General features: G+C 44.1%; 1 protein-coding gene across 1 annotated transcript in view; it reads right to left on the reverse strand.

The window, feature by feature from the left end:
• Positions 1 to 829, reverse strand: part of LOC126001822 (histone-lysine N-methyltransferase PRDM9-like) — a 28,016-nt gene extending 27,187 nt beyond the window's left edge. The window contains exon 1 of the mRNA XM_049769044.1: positions 694 to 829. The gene's annotated coding sequence lies outside the window, so the exon portion shown is untranslated. The remainder of the gene's footprint in view (positions 1 to 693) is intronic.
• Between the last annotated feature and the right edge of the window lie 22,201 nt (positions 830 to 23,030).

Genomic DNA, 23,030 nt, shown 5'->3' on the forward strand with positions numbered 1-23,030 from the left:
TAACTTCTGCCCAGTTGCTTCCTAATGGATCTTGCTTGATTCTAAGTAGATCTGCACATCTGAACCAGGCATGCACTCCAGCACCTGCTCCTTTGTGAGGGGACATGTGGAAAGCACCATAACAGCGAGTTTACTAGATCCCATGACGTGACCTCTGGCTAGCACTTGGAGCTTCTAGACTAAAATGGACATTTTACAATCAAGACATCTTTGGGGGAGAGATAATAGTACAGAGGGAAGGTTGTCTGCCTGCAGGCAGCTGATCCAAGCTGTATCCTTGGGATGCATCTATGTGCTCCTAAGCCCCGCTGGGTGTGGACAACACTCCCTTGCAAAAAATAACTCGTTTGCATAAAATTCACTCTCTTCAAAAAAGCAAACAAAAACTCTTTCCAAAAGTACTCCCCCCAAAAGTGTAGGTTCACCTGGTCACAGAGCGATGGAGAGCAACTTACAGAAGAGAAGATGTTCATTCTCTGGGAAACAATTCCAAAGCCAGGACCCCAATCATAGTAATAATAGAGCGTGAGGGCAATCGCCTTGCCCGCGGTTCCCAGGACCCTCGGAAGTGAGCACTGAGCATTGAGCGCAGAGCCAGGCCTCGGCCCCGGGGCCCCAATATTCCCGGGGATGGAGCGAGCACCGAGGGGACAGGGACAAGCCTGCAGCCTCCGGGGCGCCCTTGTCTCTCACCTGGCCGAAACCCGCAGCTCCGAGTGGCTCAGAGAGGCTTCTCGACAGACTGCTGGAGCGAAAATCGTCCCTCCAGAGGCCCCTGAGCCCGCGGGGAACCCCGAAACTGTGGGTCCGGACAGCGACAAGCAGCTCAGCTAAGAGCGTAGCAAAGGAGAAAGAAAAAATGGCGGGCTGTGTGCTGTCACATGACTTCAAGCCAAAGTCTTAAAGGAGCAGGCTCCAGCTATGTAGCAGCCACTTCCTGGTCTGGTAGGTGAATTTTTCCTTCTGAACTTGAATCAAGTGATGAACATCTTATTCCTATGTAGAAACAGAGGTTCAGTTTCAAAGAAACATAAAGCACACCCACCTTTGGGTGTGGAGATCAGTGTGGAGCCAGTGAGCACATGTGTGAATGCCATTGGGGATGCCCTCACAGAACTAAAAGAAACGCTCCTATTTGCCATTTAAAATACCTCACTAGTGCCTGAGCGATAGGACATAAAGAGGGTTAATGCATTGCAGGTGGCCAGCCTGTTCAATCCAAGGCAGCCCATACAGTCCTCAGGCAGCTGAGAATTCCTGCGTGCAGAGATAGGAGGAACCCCTGAATATAGGCATGTTTGATGCCTAGACCCAAAAAAAAAATGTTTTGAAAGGCCCCACTAGCACGTTTCTCCAAAATATCAATGACTTTATTTTTGCTCTTTAGTTTTTTTATATATATATATATACCATAGGCATTGATTGTATATACGCTCACTAATCACACTTGATAAGCACTATTTACAACAGCCATAATATGGAAACAACCCAAGTACCTGATATCAGATGAGTAAATAAACAACCTCTTTGGTACATATGCAGACTAGAATACTGTGTAGCTCAGAAAAAATGAAGTCATGAAATTTGCTTTTTTTTTTTTTTTTTTTTTGGTTTTTGGGCCACACCCGGTAACGCTCAGGGGTTACTCCTGGCTATGTGCTCAGAAGTTGCTCCTGGCTTGGGGGACCATATGGGACACCGGGGGATCGAACCGCGGTCCGTCCAAGGCTAGCGCAGGCAAGGCAGGCACCTTACCTGTAGCGCCACCGCCCGGCCCCTATGAAATTTGCTTTTAAATGAAGGATATGGAGAATATTATGCTGAATAAAACTATTCAGAAGGAAAGGAATAGACAGAAAAAACATACTTATCTGTGGGAATAAAAAGATAAGCTAGTGTGGCAATAATGTCCAGAGGCTATTAGAGACAAAGAGCAGGAGGACAAGTCATCAGTAGGAAGCTTGCCACAAATTGTGGATCAGTGAGTAGGCTTCAGAAGAGACCACTCTGACAGTGACAATGGTAGTTGAAATTTATCACTCTGGATAAGAACTGTGCTAAAAGGAAATACATATGCATACTAACACCTCTCCATTCTGGAAAAGATAGGGGATGCTATTCCGGTTGTAGAAGTCTGCGCTAATAATCCGCACAGATATGAAGGTTATAAGAGGAAAGAACCTCACTACAAACTGTTCACCAACAAGCCAGTTCCTTCACACAAGAAACCCCAAGCCTGGATGAAAAAAGCTCTCTCCCTCAGCTTTCCTGCCTCCCATTCATTCAGCTTCTAACAGAACCCCCCACCCAGGAAGAGGAAAAAAGCAGGCAATGAGAACTATTACAAATACCTTTATTGGGCCGGGAAGGTGGCGCTAGAGGTAAGGTGTCTGCCTTCCAAGCGCTAGCGTAGGACGGACCACGGTTCGATCCCCCGGTGTCCCATATGGTCCTCCCAAGCCAGGGGTGATTTCTGAGCACATAGCTAGGAGTCACCCCTGAGCGTCACCGGGTGTGGCCCAAAAAACAAAACAAAAAAACCCCCAAGTACCTCTATTTACCTCACACTTCCTCCTTTTTAATTCTTTTTAAAAAAATTGAAACAACATGGAAAATGAGTAATAGACCTAAAAAGACAAGGTAAAAATTAAGCTAAACAAAAAGCAGCAATTTGCATAGGCATATCAAAAGGAAACATGTAAAGAAAAAATTCAGGCCTAAAAATAGGGTGTTTTTATCCAGAAACATGAGTCCAGGAACCAACTTTGGGCTCCAGACAAGATTATTTTGCAATAGCCAAAGTACTTGCTGTAAGTTTCTCCAAAAGTCTTCCTTTGTAGGCCAGATGACAAAAATCAGACTAAAAGATATAGATCTGGTAGATTATGAAGATCATATAAAGCCGTTGAAGAGTCACACAGAAATACATAATCAGAGATCCTAAGAATACATGTAAGAAAGTCTGCCTTGCAGTCAAGATGAAATTTATTTTCAAGTCATACCCAGGATGGCACAAACGCCCATTTTGAGGGCATAGGTTTTTATTTGGGGGGGGGGTCACACCTGGCAGCATTCATGGGTTACTCCTAGCTCTATGCTCAGAAATCACTCCTGGCAGGCTCAGGGGACTTTATGCGATGCCAGGATTCGAACAACCATCCTTCGGCATGCAAGGCAAACGCCCTACTCCATGCTATTTCTCTGGCCCTGGGGGCATAGTATTGAGCTTGTTCCTGGTTGACAATAGATGCACCCCAAATGTCACTGGGAGAAACCTGCAGAAACACACTGATGGTCACCAGGGCTTTTTCCAAGCTCTTCTTTCTAAGGTAGAGTCCATGCAAAAGTCAATTATAAGTCTGAAAGTAATGTACATGGTATAGGGGAATTTGGCCCATATCTGAGTGATGGGAGCTTATGTCAATCATCCAAGACAAGATGTTTCAGATGGAGAACTCCATGCTTCAAGGAAAAAATTGAGGGGGCCGGAGAGATAGCATGGAGGTAGGGCGTTTGCTTTCATGCAGAAGGACGGTGGTTTGAATCCCGGTATCCATATGGTCCCCTGTGCCCGTCAGGAGCGATTTCTGAGTGTGGAGCCAGGAGTAACCCCTGAGCGCTGCCGCGTGTGACCCAAAAAAAAAAAAAAACAAAAAAAAAAAGAAAAAGAAAAAATTTGAGGTTCTATCCTTAATTGCCACAGCAATTAATTAAGGTAATTAAGGACTGTGACAGATTCATATGTGTCCCTATAATAAGGCAGAAATAGATCAGGTAAAGGAAACAGGATTTCTTATATTCCTAAGAAAAAGCAAGGCACACAATGATTTTATCTAATAAAGGGCAAAAGATGGGAACCACCTATATATAGGACTAGACTATGGCCCACTTAACATAGGATTAACTACACCTGATCCCTCACCTTATACAGGAGTGTATTATGAGGCTGGTAACAGAAGAGTGGTACATGAAGGAAAAAGAGTGTCTTATTATAAATTGCCCTTTTTAGAAATATTATTAATATCAATGCCTCTTTAATTTAATCTTACACAGGAACAAAAGGATTTACCAAAAAAGGCAAATAAAGAAGGCTATGGAAGGCTTGGACCAAAGTAGTGGCAGGCACGGGGGGGGGGGGCCGGGGGGGGGGACACCATATGGGACACCGGGATTCGAACCAACCACCTTTGGTCCTGTATCGGCTGCTTGCAAGGCAAACGCCGCTGTGCTATCTCTCGGGCCCAAAAATGGTGAATTTTTAACATATTAAATATAATATAAATCCTGCTCACAACTCAGACTGGGCAGGTTTCTAAAATCAAGCAAAGATTAACCACATTAACTATTAGTCTTAGGTCATATAGTAAATGTAGATCATCACCAAAATGCCATTGTTTAGAAATAGTAAGATTTGATCTGACTCTTGATAAGGTCAGCAAGCCTAGAAAATTGCTAATATGTGTTAAATATATATTAGAATGAGGAACCTGTAAATTAATGTATTTTGATTTTTTGCCAATATCCTGCTGTTAAATGTATAAAAAAAAAAAACCTAGAGAAATAAATGCAGTTGCTCTGTAGCAGAGGCTCAAGCCAAAGCTATTAGCCACTTTCAGCACCCAAGACTTCGAGTCTTTTGTTATGCCAACCCCTTGCCCACCTGTCTTCTGAGGAAGACCCGATTTTGCCCTCAGACGGCTGAGCATTTAATGGATAAAAACTCCTTTCTATACCTACCTATACCTACATTTTTTTCTATTTAATGCTCCCATGCAAAAATTCTGCCACAAATACAAAAAAAAAAAGACCAATTGGGATAAAGATAACAAATCAACAAAACCATTAACCTAAATGTCAACAGGAAACATACCAGAAAATGTTATCTAATGTAAATTCCTATAAGTGAAATAAAAAATGGGGGAGAACTAGAATTACATAAGAAAATCGGAAATAGAGGCATATACAAATCAAAGAAAAACATCCATAAGAAACATACACAAGGGCCCGGAGAGATAGCACAGCGGCGTTTGCCTTGCAAGCAGCCGATCCAGGACCAAAGGTGGTTGGTTCCAATCCCGGTGTCCCATATGGTCCCCCGTGCCTGCCAGGAGTTATTTCTGAGCAGACAGCCAGGAGTCACCCCTGAGCATCGCCGGGTGTGGCCCAAAAATCAGAAATAAAATAAAAAAAAAAATAGAAATATACACAAAAGGTGAATGTCCTCTTAGAATCCAACTGAAAAGATCTGGAACAAAGAAGAATCCGGAAAGCTTTTTCAGCCATCCATGGAGTCTTGAGAAGTCTGAACAAAAGGTTCATTAACTGTCACTGTAAGCAGAACTCTGAAAGATGTGGGTCTCTTCCAAAAGGTCAGAACCAGACCCTGGCAGGCACGGGGGACCATATGGGACGCCGGGATTCGAACCAATCACCTTAGGTCCTGGATTGGCTGCTTGCAAGGCAAGCGCCGCTGTGCCCAGATTGGTCTTGAAAGGAGTGAAAAACATACTTTTAATGGAAGCTTTAAAATATGATATGAATTTATTAAACTCCAGCCATAAGTTGCTTTTTTTCTCCCGTTTCATTTCAACTAATCCTAAATAGTTTTTTTTTTTTTTTTTTTTTTTTGGTTTTTGGGCCACACCCGGCGGTGCTCAGGGGTGACTCCTGGCTGTCTGCTCAGAAATAGCTCCTAGCAGGCACGGGGGACCATATGGGACACCGGGATTCGAACCAACCACCTTTGGTCCTGGAGTGGCTGCTTGCAAGGCAAACGCCACTGTGCTATCTCTCGGGGCCCCTAAATAGTTTTTTTTTAACTGCCTGCCTGCATATATTTCTTATCTGCCAAGCTACAGAACCTCCCTGCGGCCTCCCTGCTTCCCGCAGCTTTACGAACCCCTGTGTGACCCACCTGCCCTTGAGCTCCTGTGTGGCCCACCCGCCCTAAAATCTTGCAATTTAAAATCACCTTTATCTCACAACCCCGGGCGCAGCTCTCCTACGCCAGTGTTCATTCCTGTTGGAGGCTGTTAGAGCTAGAGAGCAAAATGGAGTCTCTGATGCCTGAAACCTAAGGCCTGTGTACCTGAAGGCAGCCACTGTGGCATTTACCCCCTGGACCTAAAAGAAATGTTAACCAAACAAGTCACAAGATGCTCCAGTAAACCGCCCGAGTTGCTAAGATAAGATCACATCCTGTTAAGCTACCATTGTGAAAGAATGTCTGTGTGATATAAAGTTTATGCGATATAAGGGTATGTTGTAAAACTGGAAAGTCCATCCTGTACGACCCCCCTACTTTTCTATACCATGGAAAAGTACTGAAAGCTACTTCCTTATGCTGTAGAACTATATCAGCTTGTCTTGCCTTAATAAATTCAGCTCTTGATCAGCCAGCTTGACTTGAGCTCATTTCTTTCTCAGACTCTTTCCTCCTTTTTAGGTCGGATCCCGCTCGTGACCCACGAATTACTTCGTGATCCTCAGTCCACCCTGCGGGCAGGGTCCAAAGGGGGTCGCACATTCCTGTTTCTTTTAAGATTGTGCTTTGATGATAAGAATAAATCAACCTGTCTAAATTCTGTATAAAAAGAGACTGGCTTAAGGTTTCGGGGTCCGTAAACCTCTACTCTGCCACGGGTACGTTTCGGACCTCTGATACGGAACTTGCTTGCATTATTGCTGAGCTGAATCTTTTTCATTACTCTGCGCCGGGCAGCTGGAAATCGGGTTTTCCGGACCTTGCAGTCTCTGACCCAGATTGGGCTCCGGCCCAGATTGATGGATTTTTTTTTTTTGACATCTTAATTTTGGTATAGATATTGAAGTTGATGTCTCCAATTTTATTTTATTTTATTTTATTTTATTTTATTTTATTTTATTTTATTTTATCTTATCTTATCTTATCTTTATCTTTCTTTTTGCACTCCAGCATGGTTTGATTTCAGAACCGAGACTATTGTGTGGTGCTAGTCTTTATTGCTGTAGTGTTCACTGGATACTTAATTTGATTTCTTTTTGTATTGTTATGGTGTTTCAATTACCTTTTTCATGTCCTCTCTCAAACTGAGGTTGAAAGCCTCTAGAAGGACCCATTTTCAGCTTATTTGACTTATTTTTATTTATTTTTTATTTTTTCTTATTTTTTACCTCATTCTATTGCTTTTCTTTCCTTCAAACAGAACCACATAACTCGAATTATCTAGCTTCGCCTATCAAATAGAGGGGGAAACAAAGGAGGATACCAGGACCAAACAGATATATGATCACTAGTAGTAAGCCAGACAAAGAGGGGTCCACCTACTCTAGCAGCCCGGGGGGTGATGGTGGGATATATAGGTTGCAGAAAGGGAACTGGGATGGGGGAGAACATATTTGGTGATGGATATTCCCCTGATTCAATGTTAATATGTACCTAAAATACTACTGTGAAAGATATGTAAGCCAATATGATCAAAATAAAAATTAAAATAAAAAAAAGAAAAGAAAAGAAAAAGTCAGCCAGAATGGTTTAAAGTGCTTCAGAATATAATAGCCAGCAAGCTAGGTGAAAGAATTGCTTCAAAATCACAAAAATTTCTTCCAAGGGTCAAGGAGAGCATATATGAAAGAGAATTTCTTTTTTTTTTTTTTTTTTTTGGTGGTTTTTGGGTCACACCTGGCAGTGTTCAGGGGTTACTCCTGGCTCCATGCTCAGAAATTGCTCCTGGCAGGCACGGGGGACCATGTGGGACGCCGGGATTCGAACCGATGACCATCTGCATGAAAGGCAAACGCCTTACCTCCATGCTATCTCTCTGGCCCCGAAAGAGAATTTCATAAGCATAATGAGCATGGAGAATACTTTCTTTTTCTTTTTTTTTCTTTTTTTTTTTCGGGCCACACCCATTTGATGCTCAGGGGTTACTCCTGGCTAAGTACTCAGAAATTGCCCCTGGCTTGGGGGGACCATATGGGACGCTGGGGAATCGAACCCCGGTCCTGATCCTTGGCTATCACTTGCAAGGCAGACACCTTACCTCTAGCACCACCTCGCCGGCCCCGAGAATACTTTCTAACAATAGTAGACATTAAATCTATATTACTTTGAGTAATGACAAAGAGCATTGAAAAAGGAGTCCAAATCAAAAAATATAGATTCACTAAAATTGTACTTCTATATTCCATCCTGAAAACCAAATAAGGGTAAAGAAATAAGATATATTACAAATAGATAGACTACAAAAAAATAAAACTGAATGTCAGGTACCTGTGCTGAAGGAGTGAAGTGTTTTATATTGGTAAAACAAGTTCTACCACTTGCTATTGGCCTTGAGTGATAAATTTTTTTTTATAAATTGCCCTTTTCTTACAGTTTATTAATCTCTTAATTGGATTTTGTAATGTCTCCTTGGGTATTCCACCTATTTGGGCAGCAGCCTGGAGAGAAACAAATCATTTTACATCATTGTAAAGTTTTACACCAATTTTACAGATTGATATGCTATATCTATATAAACACCTGACCATGTCTCACTAAAACAAGAATTACAGACTCTTGAACTTTCACCTTTTTACTTTTTGCTATCTTAAGCTGTACTGGTCATGATCCACCAAGCTGACTTCATAACTTATTCAATAAAAAATACCATGCTAGGTTACCTAGCTACTAAACGAATATAAAATGCCTACCTCACAAAATAAAGATGCATTTTCTTCCTCCGTTCTTATAGAACATCTGTGACTTTTGTTTTGTTTTGTTTTTAGTGTTTGGTCTACAGTTGGCAATGCTCAGGGATTACTCCTAAATTATTATCACTCCGAATAATTTAGGAATTATTCCTGGTGGTAATTAGGGAACTATGTGGGATCCCAGGGTTTGAGCTCCGATTGGCCACTTTTTAGGCAAGTAAGTGCCTACCTGCTGTCCTGTCTCTCCAGACTCTGTATCTAATTTTCCATTATTTTTTTTCTGACATCAGTCTTCCCTACGTAACTTTTCTCAATATGTAAAAAGAAAATCTATTCTAATAAGAACCATCTTCGATGGAGAACTTGAGGTCAAAACATTCTTGTGGACTTCAGAGAAAATGTTGCCATGAGATCAGAGCAATAATTTGGTAGAAAGAGTGCTTGCCTTGCACACAGTTGACCTGGGTTTGATTCTTGTCATCCCGTATGGTTCTCCAAGCTCCACTAGGAGTGATCCCTGAACACAGAATTTACAGAATATGGCAAGTTCTGTGCACCACTGGATATAAATTTCAGAACCAAATCAAAACAAGAATAAAAACCCAACCAACCAAATTAAAATACCCTTTTGGGTTGACTTGGCAAGGTACATGAGAGTCATCTAAAGGCAGTGAAGGCCCTCTTGACTAGAGACAACAGGCTCTCTTGCCTCATTTCACTCTTGTCATTTTTCAATCAAAAAACAATCCTTGCTTTCTTTTCCTAGGATCTAAAAGAAAGCAGTATGGGAGACACCGAGGGGCAAGTTAATCATTCACACGTCCTCTCTGTCAGTGAAGCTCATCTATTTTGTCCTCAAAGTAAGGATGAAATTGTTGTCCTCATTCTGAGAAATTCCACTATTTCCTTGATACCTGAGATACCTTTATACAGAATCAATATCCCAGGTTAATCTAATTTTCTTTAGGATTTACCTATAAATTATGTATGTTCATATAGATGTTTAAACATGTTAAATATATATGTTTAAATATACCATATTTTCTCTCGATAAGATGCACCTGACCATAAGACGTACATAGATTTTAGATACTCTTTTCCTCTGCACTCAGGCTTCAGCTCCAGGTGGCATTCGCTGCATAAGATGCACTTTGGGGGGGGGGGAGTGCATCTTATTGTACAAAAAATATGGTAAATGTTTACATATAAATTATCCATATGTATGTTGTTAAGTGGAGTTTGCTTTTGCTAACTTGTCTGATGCTGTTTAATATCTCATCCACCAAGAGGATAACCTAAAGAGGTAGGGAATTTTTCTTTTTTTTTTTTTTTTTTTTTTTGGTTTTTGGGCCACACCCTGTGACGCTCAGAGGTTACTCCTGGCTATGCGCTCAGAAGTTGCTCCTGGCTTCTTGGGGGACCATATGGGACGCCGGGGGATCGAACCGCAGTCCGTCCTAGGCTAGCGCAGGCAAGGCAGGCACCTTACCTCCAGCGCCACCGCCCGGCCCCGGGAGTTTTTCTTTATATTGACCATCTTTATAATGTTTTACAGTTTTCACAACTTAGCAAAATAAATAGTGACTATCTTGACTTTTTTAGTATCAGTGCTCATTTGATCTGGGCAGATAGTAACAAACTTTCTTTGACTTTTCATTGAGGGATTTGTGACCCTGGTTTGTACTTAAGTTATAGCAAATTAACCAATTATCCAAGAAGTAAACATTTTTCCTTTGCTATGTATGGTTAATATAGAAATATGGCCTCAGAGTTGCATTAAGCTTTAACATTTAACTTTGTCTTTTTCATTTTTAATTTTTTTTTGGTTTAGGGGCTACACCCAGTGATGCTCAGGGGTTACTCCTGGCTCTATGTTCAGAAATCACACCTGGCAGGCTTGGGCGACAGACAATGTGAGATGCCAGGATTCAAACCCTACCTCTTTGCTATGGCGCTGGCCCCTAAGTTTGTCTTTTTGATGTATCAAGACCCATATCTTGGGCCTGGAGAGATAGCACAGCGGCGTTTGCCTTGCAAGAAGCCGATCCAGGACCAAAGGTGGTTGGTTCGAATCTCGGTGTCCCATATGGTCCCTGTGCCTGCCAGGAGCTATTTCTGAGCAGACAACCAGGAGTAACCCCTGAGCACAGCCAGGTGTGACCCAAAAACCAAAAAAAAAAAAAAAGACCCATATCTTGGGCATCATTGAGTTTATTGACTTGACAGTAAAGTTCAGCAGAGTATGTTACAAATATAAAATGTATGTGTTCATCTCTCTGCTTTACTAACATCACATCTTGAGAAAGTTGCTACATTTCTTAGGCTTCAAAAAAACTTTGTTTTGGGTGGGAGGAAAATAGTACAGAGATTAAGTAAGGTGCATGTCTTGCATGTAGTCTTTGTGAGTTTAATCCCCAGCAAATGTGTTTTCTGAGCAAGAGTCGGGAGTAATTCCTGTACCCATTGGGTACAACCCCCACATCAAAATCTTTTTTTAAATTTTGAGCCTCATTCAGTGGTGCTGAGGGGTTGCTTCTGGCTCTATGCTTAGGGTCATTCTTGGTGATGCTCAGGGGACCATATGCAATGCCAGTGACTGATTGTATTGCGTGGAAGAGAATGACAGGACAGTACAGCACCATATAATAGGGCTCTAACAATAATCTGATAAACATTTACAGGGTTCATACCATGACTGTTCTGGGGGTGAGAAAATATTGTGCAAATACAGAAACTGCCATTAAGCACTTACATAGTACTGTTAAAGGGGAAATTACGATTTGTCTATTTTGTGCTCTGAGGTAAAGGCAACCAGCTTTGCCAAGGAGAGTCAGGGAAGATTCTTAGGGGAGCTCATGTTTGTGATGCGTCTTAATGATTGAGTTGGGTCTTTCCAAATGAAGGCTAAGAGATGAGAGCTGCGTTTGTGAGTGAAGGTACATGGGAAAGATTTTCCAGTTAGAGAACTAGCAGCATCTCCCAAAGTGTGGGTAATCTTGAGAAATGGGAAGAAGTGAAATGTTCAATCAGATAGGCCTTTTTGTTTGTTTGTTTGTTTTTTGTTTGTTTGTTTTTGGGTCTTTTTTTCCGCTATCTTTTATTTTTCTTAAATCCCACAGATGAGTGAAACTATTCTATGCCTATCCTTCTCGCTCTGACTCATTTCACTGAGCATAATAGTTTCCATGTACATACATGAAAAGAAAAATTTTCTAACATCATCTCTCCTGATGGCTGCATAGTATTTTTTTGTGTATAGATACCGCAGTTTCTTTAGCCATTCATCTGTTGAAGGGCATATGGGTTGATTCCAGATTCTGGCTATTATAAATAGCACTGCTATGAAAATAGGTGTGCAGAAGGCATATTTATATTGTGTTTTTGTGTTTCTAGGATATATCTCTAGGAGTGGTATAGCCAGATCATATGGGAGCTCAATTTCCAGTTTTTAAGCAATCTCCATATTGTTTTCCATAGAGGCTGGACTAGACAGCATTCCCACCAGCAGTGAATGAGAGTTCCTTTATCCCCACATCCCTGTCAGCACTGATTGTTCTTGGGGTTTGTGATGTGTGCCAGTCTCTGTGACTTGAGATGGTACCTCATTATGGTTTTGATTTGCATCTCCCTGATGAATAGTAATGTGTAGCATTTTTCATGTGCCTTTTGGCCATCTGTATTTTTCTTTGAGGAGTGTCTGTACATTTCTTCTCCCCAAAAATCAGTAAATTATTTTTAAAAATTTAAAAACTGTATGGGATCAGACTAGACATGAAAGGCATGCATTCTTCATCCTAGCCATGGTAAGTTCTTGAACTAGAAATATGTGTTGAATAGAGGGAGAGACTCAAGGAGGGATGACTTATATTATTTGACCTCACTTGGGTTTCCAATTTAAGGGTGGAGGGTTTCTGCTCAATATCTGTATTGCTGTATATACTGCAGCATCCTTTAAAAATTAAATTATGGGGCCAGAGTGATAGCACAATGGTAGGGTGTTCGTCTTACACCTGGCTGACCAGGGATGGACCTGGGTTCAATCCTTAGCATCCCATAGGGTCCCCGAGCCTACCAGGAGCGATTTCTGAGCAGAGCCAGGAGTAACCACTGAGCACAACTGGGTGTGGTCCAAAAACAAAAATTCAAAAAATTTAAATTACATTTTGAAATGTGTGGACAATTAAATAAGCAAAGTTCATATACATATTGAGTCATGTACATAAATGTATGAACGTATATATAGTTTCTGAGATATTTAGTCATTTTAATTTGAAGCAAAATGGATTATAATGAAAATAGATTCTCCAATAATATCACATTCAGGTGGCCCAGGACTTTTTCATAATGAACATGGACAATGGAAAAATCACATTATTTCAGCAACTCCATAGAACAATAAAAGTGTCCAAAATATTCCTAGTCTAAGAATATCTGTACCAGTTAGCCATCTATTTGTATACAATATGGGAAGTTGGGGCATCAAAATACCTTTTTGTTCGTTTGGTGCCCAAGTTGGTAGTGGTTTTTTTTATTTTTTAATTTATTTTTAATTATGTGAACAATGATGCAAAGAAAGAGGACAAGGTAAAGTTACAGTGAAAGGACAATCACCCAAAAACAGAGTTCTCAGAAAAAATACCCCTGCTGACATCTTAATTTTGAATTTACAAAGAACATTAAGAAAAATAAAACCGAATAGAGAATTTTTACTCCATCTTCTCTCTCCCTCTTCCTCTCTTCTTTCTTCCTCTGTCTCCTTTTCCCCTCTCCCTCCATCCATTCCCTCTCCCTATGCTTCCGAACCCTCCTCATTTGCCTCTATCTTTCTCTTTTTCTCTTTTTTTCCCTAAAAAAATAAGAAAAATGTCAATAGGGAATTTGAAATAAAGGAGTGAACTTTTTCTGCTTTGCTTCTTGCCCACTGCTTAATTTAATTTTATTTTTTTTTAATTTTTTTAAATTTTTATAAAAATAGTGGCTTACATATCTTTCACATTAGTATTTTAGGTACATATTAACATTGAATCAGGGGAATACCCACCATCAAGTTTGTCCTCCCCCCTTCCCCGTTCCCTTTCTGCAACCCATATTCCCCACCATCACCCGGGCTGCTAGAGTAGGTGGCCCCCTCTTTGTCTAGCTTACTATCAGTGATCATACATCTGTTTGGTCCTGGTGCCCTCCCTTGTTTCTCCCTCTATTTGAGAGGCTAAGCTAGATAAATCGAGTTATGTAGTTTTGTTTGAGGGAAAGAAAAGCAATAGAATGGGGTAAAGAATAAGAAAAAAATTTAAAAAAAAATTAAAATATGCTGAAAATGGGCGGAGTCCTTCTAGTGGCTATCAACCTCAGTTTGAGAGAGGACATGTAAAAGGTAATTGAAACACCATAACAATACAAAAATAACAACCTTCATCTACCTCATGCCCAGAGCACCAATGTGGTGGTGTGATCAACACAGAGTTGGACCTATGTGGAATGTTAGATGAGATTTTTCAAATGTTTGATGGAACTGTTCTACAGAGGGCACGAGCACTCCAGAATAAACTGCAGCTAGAGGGCTGTACCCTGAAATAGAGGTGATGGACTCTGAGACCACATGATGAAGACCCAGAAGCTCCTCTTGCAGTCTGGACCTTTACATGGGAGGAAATCGAGGGCAGCACTCTGTCAAGGAGCTAACCATCTGTGTATGAGAGCGGCTGTAGCACACTCTGTATTGGTTTTGTGTGCTTTCCTGCTTGGAAGGGGACTTGTGGGCAGAAAACAGACAGCAATGCAAAGGATCTGATTTTTAATCTCTTGGGCAGTGTTATGCTGGAGATGGACACTGGGCTCCTGCATGCAAAGCATATGCTGGAGCCCTTTGAACTGGTTGCTGTCTGTTTTCTTAGGAACAAGCATTAAGAAAGTCTATAAAAATGACTGAAGTGCCCCCTAGAAAATGTCACCCGGGGCCGGTGTGGTGGCGCTAGAGGTAAGGTGTCTGCCTTGCCAGCGCTAGCCTAGGACGGACCACAGTTTGATCCACCGGCATCCCATATGGTCCCCCAAGCCAGGAGCGATTTCTGAGCGCTTAGCCAGGAGTAAGCTCTGAGCGTCACTGGGTGTAACCCAAAAACCAAAAAAAAAAAAAAAAAAAAAAGAAAGAAAATGTCACTTCATGTTGAGTCCCTGGCAATGCCTTGCTACAGATCGCTGAGAAGAGTAGTGTTAGTGTCTTTGCATCAAAAACACATTTTCATTGGACTCCCTGATGGGATCCCAAGCACCAGTAGCCCTGAATTCCTGCTTCAAGAATGTAAGAATTCTAGGGAAATGTTCCTGACTCTGGCAAGGACATAAATATCTGGTATCTCCGCTAAATATTCATGCATGACAGGTGAATATCTGAGAGAAGTCTCTTGTGTATTATCATCAGTATGTCTACACAGCGGAACCTGCTAACATACCCCATTGAGGGAGGCTGTGTCTGGCCACCTCCCTACAGACAGTCTTCATAGTCCCCGACCCACAGACAATCCCCAAGAGTTGCAGGACATTGTGGACACTAGGATCAACATCAAGGGAAGGGCTGTTCTCAGCTGTGGAGGGGTGTGCAGCAAGCCTCTGCCTGAGAAGGACACGGAAGTTCCATGCAGGGCATCCTACCCTCTTTTTTTTTTTTTTTTTTTTTTTTGGGCCACACCCATTTGACGCTCAGGGGTTACTCCTGGCTATGTGCTCAGAAATCGCCCCTGGCTTGGGGGGACCATATGGGACGCCGGGGGATCGAACCGCGGTTCGTTCCTTGGCTAGCGCTTGTAAGGCAGACACCTTACCTCTAGCGCCACCTACCCGGCCCCGCATCCTACCCTCTTGAATGCTCCTTATATCCCCACTTTGCACAGTTCCAGGAGGCATTGATTCCCCTCCTCTCCCCTTTGGGCCCCCAAGGGTAGGTGGCAATCCAGTCAGTGTTTTTTCCCAACACCTCTGTTCAGTGTTTCATCTTGTAGCAAGGGATTGTTCTGGGAAGGGCATCAGTACTCCTGTGTCCCTTCCAGAGGAACCAATGAAACACTCTCAATGTGGCCAATAAACATTCAGAGTAACGCCCACAAACATGTCCACCTCTGGTTCCTGCCTTCCTGTGAATGAGATCACACATGCTTCCGGGGGCACTGAATCCTTGATTCTTTTCATGAAAAGCTAATTCACTGACAGAGAAAGGGGCTGCTTATATCTTCCTAAAACACTGAAAGCCCCTCAACCTTGTTCCAGGTGAGGGAGCACCAGGTGTCGGCTCCCGAAGGAGCACTATGAGGCAGCAGGGGTCTCTTAAGAGCTGAGTCACTACTACTCCCTACATCTTTCCCCTAAATCACACCACTAGCAGTGTCAGGAAAACCAACAGAGTCAACAAAAAGTGATTTGATTTGACAGTTTATATTGGTCAACTGACATGAAGCTCCACAGTCTTCTAAAGAAGTTGATAAATCTGTGTACTGACCTGGGAAGGCTGAGATAATAGATGGTTTGGGGAGGGCCATGGTATTCAGTGGGCCCCGGAGGGATGAGGTGTTCAGTGGGCCCGGGACGGTTGAGGTGTTAACTGGGCCCAGGAGAGCCAAGGTGTTCAGTGGCCCACGAGGGCCCCATTGGTCATTGGGACCTGGAGGGCCGAGGCGTGAGGTGGGCCCTGGAGGGCCACGTTGATTTGTGGGCCTGGGAGGGCCATGTTGGTCAGTGGACCCAAAAGTTTTGAGGTTTTTGGTGGGTCCGAGAGGGCTGAGGTTTTCATTGGGCCAGAGAGGACCAAGGTTTTCAGTGGGCCTGGCAGGGCCAAGGTTTTTGGTGGGCCCATAAGGGCCACAGTGGGTCTGGGAGGGCCTCGTTGGTTGGTGGGTCTGGGAGGGCCAAGGTTTTTGTTGGGCCCGGGAGGGCTGCATTGGTCAGTGGGCCCGGGAGGGCCAAGGTGTTCAGTGGGCCTGAGAGGGCCGAGGTTTTTGGTGGGCCTGAGAGGGCCGAAGTGTGAGGTGGGCCAAGTTAGTAGATGATTCGCAGAGGCCTGTGATGTTTGGTGGGTCTGGGAGGGATGAGGTGTTCGGTGGGCCCGGGAAGGACAAGTTGTTCAGTGAGCCCTGGAGGGTCGAGATGTTTGGTGTTTATTGATCCACTCAGATGCAACAGCACAGCATTCTACAGAATTTTATAATTCTGTTTGTGTGCCGAACCGGGAGGGCAGAGATAGTAGCTGGTTCATAGAGGGCCACAGTATTCGGAGGGCTCAGGAGGGCCGCGTTGGTTGGTGGACCTGGGAGGGCCGAGGTTTTTGGTGGGCCCTGGAGGGCCGTGTCAGTTGATGGGCCCGGGAGGCTCATGGTGTGAGATGGGCCTGTGAGGGCCACATTGGTTGGTTGGCCTGGGAGGGCCGCATTGGTCGGTGGGCCCAAGAGGCCCATGGTGTGAGATGGGCCTGTGAGGGCCACATTAGTCGGTGGGCCCGGGAGGCCCATGGTGTGAGATGGGCCTATGAGGGCCGCGTTGGTTGATGGGCCCGGGAGGCCCATGGTGTGAGATGGGTATGTGAGGGCCACATTGGTTGGTGAGCCTGGGAGACCTATGGTGTGAGATGGGCCTGTGAGGGCCACATTGGCCCGGTAGGGCCACTTCGGTCGGTGGGCCCAGGAAGCCCATGGTGTGAGATCGACCTGTGAGGGCAGCGTTGGTTGGTGGGCCTGGGCGGGCCGCATTGGTCAGTGGGCCCGGGAGGCCCATGGTGTGAGATGGGCCTGGGAGGGCTGTGTTGGATGGTGGGCTCAGGAGGGCCTCATTTGTTGGTGGGCCCAGCAGGGCCAGGTTGGTCTGTGGGCCGGGGAGGCCCATGGTGTGAGATGCACCTGTGAGGGCCATGTCGGTTGGTGGGCCCAGGAGGCCCATGGTGTGAGGGCCACATTGTTTGGTGGGCCCCAGAGGGCCAAGATTTTTGCTCTGCCAGAGAGGGCTGATGTTTTCAGTGTGCCCAGGAGGGTCACATGGGTCGGTGGGCCCGAGAGGGCCAAGGTTTTCTGTGTGCCTAGTAGGGCCATGTTGGTCGGTGGGCCCAGGATGGCCGTGGCATTAGGTGGGGCCAAGACGGCCGCGTTGGTCAGTAGGCCCATGAGGTCTAACAGCATAGATGGCTCAAGGAGGGCCGAGTAGGTCGGTGGCCCTTGGAGTCATGCTGCTCTTATACTCCAGCCTTGGGCATCCAGGGCCTGAAAGAGGTGGGAGCTAGCCCGGTGGTGGGAGCGCTGCCTGATTCCTTGGTGGAGGTTTATACAGGCATACCGAGATGTTAAACAGTGGCGGTTTATACATCGCCTCTATGGTGTTCTCTCTGTAAAGGACACAGAGCACAGGATGGAGCAGGAGGAAGAGGAAAGGAGACCTGAGCCCAGCTGAATGGGGCTCTGGATTCCTCCCCGCCCCTCCCCCCATCCTGTCTCAACAACCGCAACAGCCCCATGAAGTCACTGTACCCACCAACTGCCATGGGGCCACCACACCCCTCCTCATGTCTCCCAGGACTTGTCCAGTGGAGGCATCCCCCACCCCTGCCCTAAATTGATGGAGGATGAGGAGAATAATCACCTTACTATCACATATAGCCAGAGTGGTATGTCACCTCTCCTCCAAAGAACAGGAATTTGGCTGCAGGGATAGGGGTGCTTGTCAGGGGTGGCAGCAAAGCTGCTGGTTGGGTCTAGGGTGACTCTGGCCTGCTCTGTTGCTGTCTCTGAACCCCCAGGACCTGCCTAACTTACACAATTATGCACAAAGGCTCCTACTTCTGGGCAAAGGCTTGGCAGACCATCTTGTGGTGTCAGAACCACCCGGGAGCCCTGAGAGAACTTGTTATCCAAGCACTCAGGCAATGTGACTAAGTCCAAAGGCACAAGTCCCCTGCATCCTTCACCTCCCCCAACCCCCCGCCCACCTGGGGGCAGCAGTCACTGCCCTTCAAAAATGCACAAAATCAGTCAGCTGGACTCCACAAAACCCCTCAGGTTCTGTCTAGGCCTCCCTGGGCTCTCTGAGGGATGGTATCTATGCTGACATCCTCAGACCTCATGGCCTGGGACTTGAGGACAGAGAGGAGAGTCCCCCTGGAGAACTGTGAAGGTTGGCTCCTTACCTCTCAGTAAAGGAAGTCTCCTCTTCTCTTCCCTCCAACGCTGAAAGAAGAGTGAGGTGGGGACTCTGGGCAACTCAGAGAAGCCGTGGGTGAGCAGCAGAGGAAGACTTGAGTGTGCACAGGGTAATTGACAGGGATAATTGACACAGATTCTACAACTGTTTCATTCTCCCGTGGTATCAGCTAGCTCTACCAAGTAAACTCCTAGCATAAGGCCCAGTGATCCATGGACCACCTCAGGGAGAATCCTGGTCCACTCTGCTAAGAGGCTCTCAGAAACTTGTCTCCCCTGTCCTAAGCAGCCCAACAAGGGGACTCCTGTGTGAGTGGTCCCCCACATAGGTCTCTTGTGTTATGCAGAGCTGAGATTTCAGTTCTCCAATAGCCCTGCAAGTGGCTCTTGACCTCAGACCCAGCCAAAGAACCCAAATAGTCTCTGAACTTGAGGTAATAGGCTCCCCTGAACCTCTACTCTTGGCTCTCTCTGGTCTGCTAGAGGATTGATGTTCTAGCCTGGCTTAGACTCCCCAATCTGTGTCTCTCTGAATAGTTTTTTTTTTTTTGGGGGGGCCGCCACACCCGGCGTTGCTCAGGGGTTACTTCTGGCTGTCTGCTCAGAAATAGCTTCTGGCAGGCACAGGGGACCACATGGGACACCGGGATTCGAACCAACCACCTTTGGTCCTGGATCGGCTGCTTGCAAGGCAAACGCCGCTGTGCTATCTCTCTGGGCTCCTCTGAATTGTTTCCTTATGAGACACTGTCCTACCATGAAATCCCCAGGAACTTGTCCTGCATCCTTACCTGGTACAATCGAGTTACCTTCTTCACGAGAAAGAGTAACATGAGGTAAACACTCATTGCCCAGAGCAGGTTGAGGTAGAGAGACCTGGAATGGGACTGGTCCCTTAGGCCAGTGTCATGGGAGAATGGGGATACAATTCTTCAGAGTCCATCTGGACTTTGAATCTGCACTTGCTGATTGCCTACAGCAAATAACACTAGAACAAACAGGGTCCTGTTTCTATAGACATCAGTGACATCACTGGCCATTGAGGTCACAAGAGATCAGAGATTCCATGATTACCATAGGCCACAGGGCATACAAATTTATGATTTTTTTTTTTTTTTTTTTTGGTTTTTGGGCCACACCCGGTGACGCTCAGGGGTTACTCCTAGCTATGCGCTCAGAAGTCGCTCCTGGCTTGGGGGACCATATGGGACGCCGGGGGATCGAACTGCGGTCCGTCCTAGGCTAGCGCAGGTAAGGCAGGCACCTTACCTTTAGCGCCACCGCCCGGGCCCCAAATTTATGATTTTTTTTTTTTTTTGGTTTTTGGGCCACACCCGGTAACACTCAGGGGTTACTCCTGGCTATGCGCTCAGAAGTCGCTCCTGGCTTGGGGGAGCATATGGGACACCGGGGGATCGAACCGCGGTCCGTCCAAGGCTAGCGCAGGCAAGGCAGGCACCTTACCTTTAGCGCCACCGCCCGGCCCCCAAATTTATGATTTTTAACTTTCTTCCCACTATCATTTCAGTCACATTTATTCAAGTAGAATTTGTTACTTAAGTCTGATTGAAATCATTCATTCTGGGCCCGGAGAGATAGCTCAGCGGCATTTGCCTTGCCTTGCAAGCAGCCGATCCAGGACCAAAGGTGGTTGGTTCGAATCCTGGTGTCCCATATGGTCCCCCGTGCCTGCCAGGAGCTATTGCTGAGCAGACAGCCAGGAGTAACCTCTGAGCAACGCCGGGTGTGGCCCAAAAACCAAAAAAAAGAAAAAAGAAAAGAAATCATTCATTCTATTGTTTTGGTTTGGGGGTCATTAAAATTTTATTGCTTTATTAAACACCATGGTTACAAGTCTTCATATTGTTGATTTTTTTCAAATTTACAAAATTATTCATAATTCAGTTTCAGCCCTCCAATGTACACACCCTTACCAGTGCCAATTCCCACCATCAGTGTCAACAGTTTCCCTCTGTCTTCCCTATGCCTATTCCCTGCCTTCTCTTCTGAGAGACTTATTTATTACTTTTCTTTCTTTCTAGATACTGTGGCTTGCAATACAGAAGTGGTATGATAATTTTATCTCCTTCAAGCACCTGATATTTAGATAGATATGCTGTAAAATATTAACTTTCAGAATTATATAAAAGTACATAATTTTATGTCTAAAAGCTGTGATTTTGAAAGTGAGTTAGTATAAGTACATATTTATCAGTATGTAGATTACTAATATATATTATATATTAGTAAACATTAGCCTATATATAACATATGCTGATATAATATATACAACATAGCGTGTATATGACAGTTATTTACGTATACTAATATATAGTTCTAATATAAGGTCATCATATATTAGTATATATTTGTATACATTACATATCAGTATGCAATATATAAGCATATAAATCAGCATATAGAACATACATATTAATAGACACACTATATATTATATATTAGACATATATGTAGTAATGCTTATATTATATATATATATATATATATATTTGGTTTTGGGGCCACACCCAGTGGTGCTCAGGGGTTACTCCTGGCTGTCTGCTCAGAAATAGCTCCTGGCAGGCACGGGGGACCATATGGGACACTGGGATTCGAACCAACCACCTTTGGTCCTGGATTGGCTGCTTGCAAGGCAAACACCGCTGTGCTATCTCTCCGGTCCCAATGCTTATATTATATATTAATAAAATATGTTAATATATACTATATGAATATACAAATATGATGCATGACATTATGATATATGGTATATGATATGTATCAGTATAATATTGGTATAACAGTACAGTATAATGGAGTGTGGTGTACTGTAATGTAGTGTATAGTATAGTATATAGTCTAATACATAGTATAATGACATACTAATAATACATAACATGACATTCTTAATGTGCTTTATTCATTTTTCATTTCTGTTCTTGGTTATATTTGTGTACTTTGATTTTGCTTCTCTAATCCATTTTCCCATCAGAGACAAGAGGATCCTCAGAGCTTTTTGATCAAAATTTAAGCTTTCAACAATATCACTAATCTTTATTATTTTTTTTTTTTTTTTTTTTTTTTTTTTGTGGTTTTTGGGTCACACCCGGCAGTGCTCAGGGGTTACTCCTGGCTTCATGCTCAGAAATTGCTCCTGGCAGGCACGGGGGACCATATGGGACGCCGGGATTTGAACCGATGACCTTCTGCATGAAAGGCAAATGCCTTACCTCCATGCTATCTCTCCGGCCCATCTTTATTATTTTTAATTGAAAATTTTTCCTTTAGTCTCTATTTTTAAAAATAATATTTTAATTGAAGCACCATGATAACCAATGTGTTTGTAACTGGGTTTCAGTTATAAAAAGGGACACCCCCACTTTACCAGTGCAACCTTCCCACCACCAGTGACACCCACCTCTCTCCTCCCCCACCTCCTGCCTGTATTCGAGGCAAGCATTCTATTTCTCTCACTACCACTATCATGATAGTTGTCAGCAGTTATTTCTCTAACTGCACCCACCACTCTTTGTGGTAAGCTTCATATCGTGGACCGGTCTTTACAGCCCTCATCTCTACTGTCTCTGTGTATTGCTACAATAATGTCTTTTATTTTTCTTGAACCCCATAGATGAGTGAGACTATTCTGTGACTATCTCTCTCCTTCTGACCTATTTCACTCAGCGTAAGTTTCCATGTCCATTCTTATATAGGAAAATTTCATGACTTCATTCTTCCTGACGCTGTGTCGTATTCCATAATATATATGTACCACAGCTTCTGAGCTCCCATAGGATCCAGCTATCCCACTTCTAGGGATATACCCTAGAAACACAAAGCACAACCCCAAAAGGCCTTCTGCACACCCTATATATTGCAGTGCTATATGCTATAGCCAGAATCTGGCAACAACCCACTAAGCTTTATTTAACTTTCTTATTACCTGTATTCCTTTAGAGTTACCTACTTTTCATGCTTTTAACAAATTAACTTTTTTTTTGGGGGGGGGGGGGTCCACACCCAGCAGCGCTCAGGGGCTACTCCTAGCTTTGTGCTAAGAAATCTCTCCTGGCAGGCTCGGGGGACCATATGGGATGCCGGGATACGAAACACTGTCCAGCCTGGGTTGGCTGCATGTAAGGCAAACATCCTATCATCTGTGCTATGGCACTGGTTCTATATTTA

The sequence above is a fragment of the Suncus etruscus genome, chromosome 2, assembly GCF_024139225.1.
Source record: "Suncus etruscus isolate mSunEtr1 chromosome 2, mSunEtr1.pri.cur, whole genome shotgun sequence".
In the NCBI taxonomy this organism is placed as follows: Eukaryota; Metazoa; Chordata; class Mammalia; order Eulipotyphla; family Soricidae; genus Suncus; species Suncus etruscus.